This window comes from Mobula birostris, chromosome 14 (assembly GCF_030028105.1).
Source record: "Mobula birostris isolate sMobBir1 chromosome 14, sMobBir1.hap1, whole genome shotgun sequence".
NCBI lineage: Eukaryota > Metazoa > Chordata > Chondrichthyes > Myliobatiformes > Myliobatidae > Mobula > Mobula birostris.
The window spans coordinates 84196078-84205920 of NC_092383.1; the positions used below are offsets into that span (position 1 = coordinate 84196078).

The 9843-nt window shown below is 41.0% G+C and overlaps 1 protein-coding gene across 6 annotated transcripts in view; it reads left to right on the top strand.

Annotated features, from left to right (window-relative positions):
- The window catches only part of plekha6 (pleckstrin homology domain containing, family A member 6), a 348944-nt gene that overhangs the window by 42400 nt on the left and 296701 nt on the right, over window positions 1-9843 (top strand). Inside the window, exon 1 of one of the 6 annotated variants that reach the window (XM_072278785.1) lies at window positions 9766-9843. This exon is cut by the window's right edge and continues 54 nt beyond it. The exons of the other annotated variants lie outside the window; for them this stretch is intronic. The gene's annotated coding sequence lies outside the window, so the exon portion shown is untranslated. Of the gene's footprint in view, window positions 1-9765 lie in introns of those variants that run through there. 6 annotated transcript variants of the gene reach the window in all.

The following is a 9843-nucleotide window of genomic DNA, read 5'->3' on the forward strand; positions in this document are numbered from 1 at the left end:
AATTTCAGATGTACTTTGAAAAGCAGTGAACGAGAGTTAGTATCTTGGACTCCCTCTCATGACAGCTCAAGTCCAACTCGTACAACTTTCTGAAAATGTCCAACAAATAAATGAACCATGACAACTAACTGGAATCAGGAAAGAGGCCTGAGAGTTCAGACTTGCCATCCTGTAGAAATGCTGGCACGTCCCTCTGTTCTCACAGACCTTCAGCACCTTTCCCCATAGCTTGGCCTGGAACTGGAACTGCTCGTGGGTAGCTGCCATCCCTTTGGAGAGCACTGAGCACACCGCTTGCATTTGATGCCTCCTTGCCAAGTTCACTAATTTAATCTGATGCTTCACTCAGGTTTAAACTGCAATGTTTTGGGTAAAAGTTCCTTGTGCAAAATTCAGTACTAGTTTACATCCACCCCCCCCCCAATCTATTACCTCAGTCACTGCACTGTCCTATGTATTTATTGAGATACAGCACGGAGTAGGGCCTTGCAGCCCTTCCAGCCGTGCAACCCAGCAATCCTCCGATTTAACCCTAGCCTAATCACGGGACAATTTACAATGACCAATTAACCTGTCAACCGGTACTTAAATCATTTTTTTAAAAAAGCTCTTTACGTTGTAAATACATGCTGATATTTATGCACATTTTATTCCATATCTATACTCTATTTTTATGTAATTCTTTATTCTTTATAATTGTAGAAAATTTTTCTGTTGAGGATCTTTCACCATCACACCACAGCATATTCCTAGCCACTGGTTGAAGCTGAAAATGAGAGCGACGAACACTACCCACTATATTACCACACTAGACACATCACAACAACCATTTTGACACCCTAAATATATGTACAGTATATGGTGAATAAAGTTGATTCTTGAGGTTATAGCCAGGAACCTCACTTGCAAACGTTCATGCTCTTGATATCATCTGTATGCATTCCAACTGCAATTCCTTTAACTTTGAACCCACTAGTCCTTGCTTGTCAAACTCATCACACAGAGAAGAAATTCCTCTTGAATGTTCCCATTGTCCACAAACATAACAAATAATAAAAACCAAGGTGGGCCTGGTTCAGCTGTTGCCTCATTGGTCTGAATGGCAATTCCTTTGTACCACTGCAATTTCTCCAAGAAAGCTTTCTGAAATATCACGAGAAGCGATTTGCAGCTGTATCATTTGTAGGGGAATAGAATTCACTTTCCTGAAGCTTTTTTACCTTGAAGCATTTTACAGACAATATTGTGTGAGGCCCTTCAACAATATTGTGTGAGGTTTATTCTCCTTTGCTGTGCATAGGCTAACTTGGTGGGATAGTTTCAAGCCTGCCGCATTATCTCAGAATCTTGATTAAGTTTATTTAATCATTACAGTGTAATGTACTACAAGCCAAACTTTCTTGGCTTGATAAATAAAAATGTGAAACATTCATAATTCTAGCTTGCTTTTGATTCAAGCAGATACTGTAGGTCCAAATTTTGTTCTTGTATTGCGCCACACATTGAGCAGTAGGTCTGAACTCTCTTTTGAACTTTTGAACTGTGAAGATATTGTTTGTTAGTTCTTGAAGATCATGAGGTTTTCCTTCCTACTTTGAATGTTCTGCTGCCAAATACGTCTTGTTTGTATTTAAGGGTTTTATTTGACAGCACATTACCATAGGGCACACATTGTGGAAACACTTCTGAAATCATTTTATAATACTTGAGGAATCTTCACTCTATTTTTTACTAAACAGTGCCTGAAGCGTGTCATTATATTTGATCAAATTTAAACATTTGATGCTCAGCATTTGTTCTTCAGCCAGTCCTATGGGTCACCATCCAAGAAGTGAATTGCTGTAGTTACAATCACAGGGAGCACAGTCGGAGGTGAAATTGACAGCAAATATAATTTCAGATTTGAAGATGTCCTGAGTACTACAGAGGTCACAGATTCAATGCTCTGTCTCTGAAGTTCACAGAAGCAGTTTACTCAAAAACATTGAACGTCAAAACTAATGCTGGAAATCTGAAAATGCTTGAAACAATCTAAGATCAGGTAACCTCTGTGGAAAGAGAGACAATTAACATTTCATGTCAGTGGCTTCTTCATTTCAGATTTTATTTTCTATTTGACTCAAAAATGTTCTTCTCACACTAACAGGCTTTCAAGAATGTAGTGAGTTTGTGTTCCTAGTCAACCCCTGGCAAGTCAAGGCCACACAAAATAAAGATAGAAAGCACAATAAAGGTTTCCAGAACCTTAAAATGCCTTTGGTGGAAAGTAGTGACAAAATCTAATGTTCTTGTAGATCAAGCATTGCTCTCACACTAATAAGAGGGAACAGTTTTTGAAGGATAAGGTAAGTTTGTGTTCTTCATCTCCCTGGGGAAGTCAAGGTCACCCAAATGAAGATAGAAACCACAGTGGAGGTTTGCAGGACTAAACGACATTTGGTTGGAACTGGTGACAAAATCTGGTGTTCTTGTCGATCACAAGATGTCTGCTAGAGATGAAGCCAGTCTCGATGGTGAGTAGCTTGACATGGCAATCTGCACAAATTGGATTCAGCGTAGTGTTGAGGGACTGTAGCAGTAAGATGAAGAAGCAGAACTGAGCCCTGAGTTCAAATCAGAGTCAAACAGTGCAAAGCAGCCTCCTAGGGAGGCTAAGAAAACCCATGAAGAGATCAGGAAGACGCCTGAAGCTTATTTCGCTGCACTGCACTTTCTCTGTAACCGTAATATTTTATTCCACACTCTGTTTTCTTTTTACTATCTCGATGTACTTGTAAGTGGAATGATCTGTCAAGATGGAATGCAAACAAGGGCTTTTCACTGTATTTTGTTAAGTGTGATGATAATAAGTCAAAGCCAGAACTGAGACTTGATTTAAGATAGTTGATTATTCAGTAAAAATCCAGTTATAATTATTTGAAGCCTGCAAATTGATTTGTTACTTTGATCAAAAAGAATATGTATGAAAATACTTTCTACTAAAGTGCGGAAGAAGCAGTGTATCTACCTAAATTTATAGTTTATTCTATGCATTTCTTTATGCTGATATAATGTGATTTTTTCTGGCAGGAGAGTCATGTTGCAAGGCTGTTTTGAAACAATGCAGTCTGTGGAAAGAGCTCAAAGACTCAACATACATAGATTATATATTGTGTCATACGGATAAACCTCTGCCTCTTTTGAAGTCCGGGATTTGTGTATTAGTGCATTAGTGATGGTGTCACAGTCCTAAAGAAAGAAGCTATTTTTTAAAAATATATAATGCTAAAATTAGCAGTTTGTGGGAGATTTCAAGTCTGTGATTATTGCAAATATGTTTCAGTTGAAAATTTTAGGCGTAGTTCCCTCACTGTGTCCAAATGCTAGCCTAATTATTTAATCTAATGCAGCCTGAGGAAGAGATAAGGGAGGCTCACTGCCTGAGGCCATGTCTGAATCTGTCGGATGCTTGCACCATTGGTCTGTTTTTAAAATGTATGAAGAATTAATTAAAGCCACCCCAAGCAGTAGCTGTGCCTGTGTCCCAGCTTGAAGGAAATAACTCTTGCTTTGGCTCAGCGGGGCGCTTGGGTGGTATTGGGGACAAGAATAGGTGAACTAGAAAGATCATAACCATAGTCTATGGTGAGTTGATCTGCCTTAAGGTGTTATACACCCCTTATTATTTACAGCAAATTGGTTTGGAACCCCCTAGAAGTATCCTTGTTGGCAGAAGTCTGTGCAGGAAGGTTTGAAGAAGAAAGGATGGGTGACCAGCCTCATTCATCCCCTGCACTGGTTTCTATCACAAGAGAAGTTTGCAAAGCCTTAAACTGAACCCAAAGTTTTAAGAAGAGACCCTCTAATTAGTACAAAATAATTGTATGCAGATGAGAGTAGGTAAAGGAAATTGGTTTGTCTCGCCTTCAGTAGGCCACCCAGGTTATGAACACCTGATTTATGGACATCCCACATACGGCCAGAGTTTGGGTGAGACTAGAACTGGAGGTCATGGGTTAAGGGTAAAAGTGAACTGTTTAAGGAGAACATGGGGGAGGGGGACTTCTTCACTCAGAGGGTGGAGAGAGTGTGGAAAAAGCTGCCAGGGAAAGTGATGGATGTGGGTTTAGTTTCAACAACTAAGAGAAATTTAGATAGGTACATCAGTGATTCCCAATGGGGGCGGTTATGTGTCCAAAGGAGGTATCAGAAAAAATGAAGTTATCAGAGGGCATTCAAAATTCTTGGTTGGGGGGGGTGGGTAATAAGTGGCATTCTAGCTATGGCACTATAATTAGGAGACTTTAAGTAATCAGTCAAATGCGCTAACTGGAATAGTATAAAGGTAGCTTGCCGAACGCCAGCTCTATCCCGACTAACGTTCAGATTCCAATCTGAATCCTTGTCAACGTAATTTTCACTGTTGTGATCATCTTCATCTCCACCTTGCCGTTCCTTTGCGTGCCGCTACAGTCATTCCATATATGTCAACCCACTGCCATCGTCAACATCTAACAGGTATTTCAAGTTTGTGTTAATTTTTTATTTTAGTTTAGCCCCATTAATGATGGATAACTACGTTCGGCATGTTCTCTATGAGTCTGAAAGCAGTGAAGCCTTGAATTCTGATCCCACTAAGAAACAGAAACTGCAGAAAGTGCATCAATACAGTCTTACATACCTGGAGTATGGTTTCATTCTCTTCCCATCAGATTAGCAACCCCCCATGTGTCCTATTTGTAATACTGTACTGTCTAATGAAGCTATAAACCCATTAAGGTTGCAGGAACACTTCCATAAAAGACACCCTGAAAAGGCTACTTATGGCATTATTCAGTTCCAGAAGATGAAAGAAGCATTTAAAAAGCATTGCACACTCATCATTTGCCAAGAAAGCTAAAAATTACCTTGATAGTGGTCCAATTGCTTCTTATAGCACTTCCAAAATGATAGCAAAGTGTGGAAACTCTCACATAATTGTTGAAAGATTAATAATGCCTGCTGTATCAAAAGTGCTCACCACAGTTCTCGAAATGGATACCAGTATTTTAAAAGCAATTCCTCTGATTAATAACTTTCTAGCTCATCATATTGACAAAATGAGTGAAGACACTGAGTATCAACTATTCACAGAGCTACAAAAAACAGAATTTGGGATGCAACTGAATGAGTCAACAGTGCGAGACAATGAGGCATTGCTAATGGCATATGTACAGTTTATAAAAAATGGAAAAGTTTATGAAAGTTTTGTAAAAAGTTAAAAACAAATACCAACGGAAAATCAATCTATGACAACCTTAAAATATATTTTGAGGATAAAAGTGTTTCGATTAAGAACATGACTTCTTGCGCAGCAGATGGAGCACCATATATGACAGATCACCATGCTGATTTAGTGGCGTTTATGAAAAAAGAAATTTCAAGTCTGTTTGCAATCCATCGTGTAATTCATCGTCAACATCTCGTAGCCAAAAACCTCAGGCAGCGACTTTTTTCAAGCACGACTCTTGTAATGTCTGCTATCAACAAAATTAAAGGTCATCCATTAAATAGCAGAATATTTCACCAGTTATGCCAAAATAATGATGAGGAGTTTGAACGCTTGCTTCTTCACACTGAAGTGCATTGGCTATCAAAAGGTTGAGCTTAAAATGTTCTTTTGATCTTTTTGGCATTGTGGTTGAATTTTTCGCTCAAAGTTGACAAGAGCTTGGGAAACAAGATTGAACTTCTACGTGATGTGCCATACTGTATGACAAAATGAATATTTTATATACGAAACTGCAGGGCGAGAATTTCAATTTAACGCAGGCAAAAAGTGCAGTGTCCATTTTTATGAGAAATTTTGAAATATATTAGTATTGGGAAAAGAACATTTTCACAGTTTCCCTGCTTGGAAAGTATGGCACTCTCTTTCATAGATGGTGATTTGCAAGAGTCCTTCTTACATCTGCAGGTCACTGAAGAAGGACTTTCAGAATCAATTCAAGGATTTGAATGATCTGGAAATTCCACACTGGGTAATTAACACAGTTCTTCGCAAGGTGGAAATACAGGAAGAGAGCTTGCAAGAAGAAATGATCAAAATTCAGAATAATGAAGAAACAAAAATGCTTTTCAAAAATGTCAGTTTTTGTAGTATGTGGCTACATTGGCATACAAAGTTTCCTAGTCTTTGGAGAAGATCCAATCAGCTCTTCATTGCATTTCCACCCTTCTACCTTGTTGAAAGAGGCTTCAGTGCAGTGAACCACATACTCACAAAAAAACAGAAACTGCTTGGACATTGTTACACGTGGGGGCTTAAAGCTTTTGCTGTCACAACTTGAACCAGATATTTCAACTCTTGCTAAACATCATCAAGTTCAAGGATTATATTGATATCGAAGCTGCTGTACAGCACACAGGTACTGTGTAAGCTAGGTTTGAAGACAAATAAAAGGTTTAAAGCAGCATCATTTTTCTCATGCTAGCATTTGGTAGACATAGCTTCACACAATGGGGATGCCAGAAAGTATATTATGCTTAAGAGGGCTGTTGGTAAGTATGAAAGTGCTTCAGGGGGGTGTTAGGCTGAAGAAGGTTGGGAAATACTGAGGTGCATGAATGGGAGGGGTATGGAGGGCTTTGGTATGGGTGCAGGTTCATGGGACTAGGCATATTAATGATTTGGCATGGACTAGATGGGCTGAAGGGACTGTTTCTGTTCTGTAGTGTTCTGTGCCTCTAAACCAGGGGTTCCCAATCTGAGGTCTACGGACCCCTTGGTTAATGGTGGGGCTGCATGGCATAAAAATATTTAGGAACCCCTGCTCTGAACAAATCATTAATTTCAAAAGTACGTACAAATAATATGTGTTCTTTTAAATGGCAGAAGCAGTATCCTATCTCTCCACTTATGGTGTTTATTCTTTCTTATGACTTTTATGTGCTTTTCACGTCCTTCATTACAATACCGTGGAGGTGTGGTTATCGTGCTAAGTGTTTTTTTTAAAATTGATTACAGTAATTAGTTGGTTATTGTCACATGCAGGACAGGTACACTGAACAATATGGTTTTGCCTGCCATCCCTACAGATCATTTCATCACATCAGTACATTGGGGTTGTGCAAGAGAAAAGCAATAACAGACTCTGAAGTGAAGTGTTACCACGACAGAGAACGGCCAGTACAGGCAGACAATAATATACAAGTCCAGGAAGATGTATATGGTGAGGTCAGGGTTCTAGCTTATTGTACAAGAAATCGCAGACCTGGACAAATCAATTTATAGATCTCTACGGAACCTGTCCATTAGCTAGGTTTGGTCTGCACCTGAGAAATTAATCTCCTTGCCTTCCCATCTGGTCTGCCCTTCACCACCTTTCACCTCTCAGTCATCACCACCAACATCTGTATCATTCACTCCCTCATATTTATTTATTTATTTGTGTGTTTGTTAATTTATTAAGAGGTACAGCATGGTAACAGGCCCTCCTGGTTCATGAGGCCACTCTGCCCATTTATAGGTATGTGACCAATTATCCTACTAACCCTTACGTTTTTCGAAAGTGGGAGAAAACCCACACAGTGCAAACTCCAACAGAGAGTGGCGGGAATTGAACCCGGGTTCTGGTGCTGCAATTGCGTTATGCTGACCGCTGCGCTACTGTGCCGTCTCCTGTTCCTCGTCCTATCACAGCACTTCCTTCAGTTTTCCTACCCTACCATGCCGTCTCCTGTTCTTCATCCTATCACAACACTTCCTTCAGTTTTTTTTATATGCAACTTGAAACTTACTTTATTTCTTATTTTTCCCAGTTCTAACATCGATCCGAAACATTATTTTCCTTGTGAAGGATGCTGCCCGATCTGATTCAGAACTTAGATTAGTTTATTGTTATATACACCGGGGTGCAATGAAATTCCTTGCTCACATAAATCTCACAGACAATATTGATGGCAGTAATAAAAAGAGTAATAAAGACAGTGCCTAGTGGAAAACAATGGAAGGGTGAAAAGATTGCTGTGCAATCTGAGGTAGAGCCAAAAAAAAATGGTAAAAGAATAGCTGAAAGAATTAGAATTCAGGGCTTGAGAATGTGGGAAGGGGATGTGAAAGAAGCTATTAGCTCAGAGATCAGATAGCAGAGGGGGAAGAAGCTATTCTTGATTCTTGTGTCCAGGCTTTCAAGTTCCCATGTAAGACCTTAAGACTTAAGAGCAGACTTGAGCCATTCAGCCCATTTAATCTTGGCTGATTTAGTTTTCCTCTCAATCCCATTCCCCTGCCCTATTCCTGCAACCTTTGACCCCTTACTAGTCAAGATGCTATTGGCCTCTGCTTTAAATACACCCGGTGACATGGAATGATCTGCCTATCTGATATCATTCGGTGGAAGGAATGCTGGCCAGCTTTGGAACGCATATTAGGACAGGGAGTCTTAAAACTGTGTGGTGCCCCTCAACAATGGCATGGAAGCTGCCCATGATTACCAGGTCAAATTTCACATTGCCAACACTTCGAATGTATGGCTTCCTGGCTCAGAAATTGGGAGTAATGCCAGCCTTCGAAGAAACCCAGCATATTCCAGAGGCACTGGTGTTGCATTAGAAAATTCATTGTCTCCCAGAAGGTAGAAGGGGGAAGCATCATTATCTTGCAGAATAAAAGCCTTTCTTGACCAACATTTGTTTAGTAGCTTTTCCAACATTCCTATTGGATGAGCAAATAGGAAATCAAACCTCTGCCTTTGGCGCAGCCATAAACTTCACAGATTCTTCACAGTGCGGCCTGTCCAGTGAATTGGAGGACTGTCTGTGTGTGTGTGGGTGGGAGGGTGGAACGGGGACTTGTTTTGTTGTTACTTAGTGCTTGTTATGCCGCTGGCGTTTAGGGCAGCAATGAAGGTCTGTCTGTCCTTGGCCACTCAGATGTAGAAAGATTCTTCATTGCTGTTTCTGTAACAGTTTTGTTTGGCCAGTCAGGGTTGTTAGCCCTGAGGTGAACCTCTGAACCTGGAGGATCGGTGGACCACTCTTAGTCTGGCCTTTACCCTTTGACCTGTTTGACATGGGTGACCCCACCAAGAGCCAAAGCATAAAGCCCTGACTCCAGCCAAAATAGCTCTCCGGATCATTGAGGCACACAAACCTCGAAACCACAGTGAGATTGTGGTCCTCTTGGAGGTTTTCATTGTTAACACTCACAAAAAGGAGCTCGGCAGTTCTCGGTGAGTCTCGATGAAGGGTCTCAGCCTGAAATGTTGACTCTTTATTCCTTTCCATAGATGCTGTCTGACCCTCTGAATCCCTCTGGCATTTTGCGTGCGTGTGTGTGTGTTATTCTGGATTTCCAGCTTCTTCAGAATCTCTTGTATTTTTGTTTTATTGCTTGTTGTATTCTGTGTTGTTCTAGCGAGCATTGGGCTCACACTATGCCGGCGCAGACTGCGTGGCCACACTTGCGAGCTGCCCCCAGCACACTCTTAGCTTGTGTTGGCTGTTAGCGCAAATAACCTATTTCACTGTATGTTTTTGATAAATAAGTAGATCTGACTCCAAAGTGATAATTCTTCCTGAATGCCTGCCTGACTGTCAGCTGGAAAGGGAGCCCAGAGCACACAGCAGCCAAGGCTTTTTGTGGTAATAATCCTGGTTTATAGTAGATCATGTGACGACCCATTCCGCCCCCCCCACCCCTCCCGGAATACCTTGGGATTCCACAGGCACTGAGCATGCTCAGAGAGTGTGCCTCTGTGCAATGCTGCCTCTGCAGCATCCCCCTAGCAGCCCTTCCCGCGGGGTGGGAACACTGGAGGGGGTGCAGTGCCGGCGGGGTATGGTGGGCTTTCCTGTGTTGTCAGGGAAGAAGGATGCAGGAGG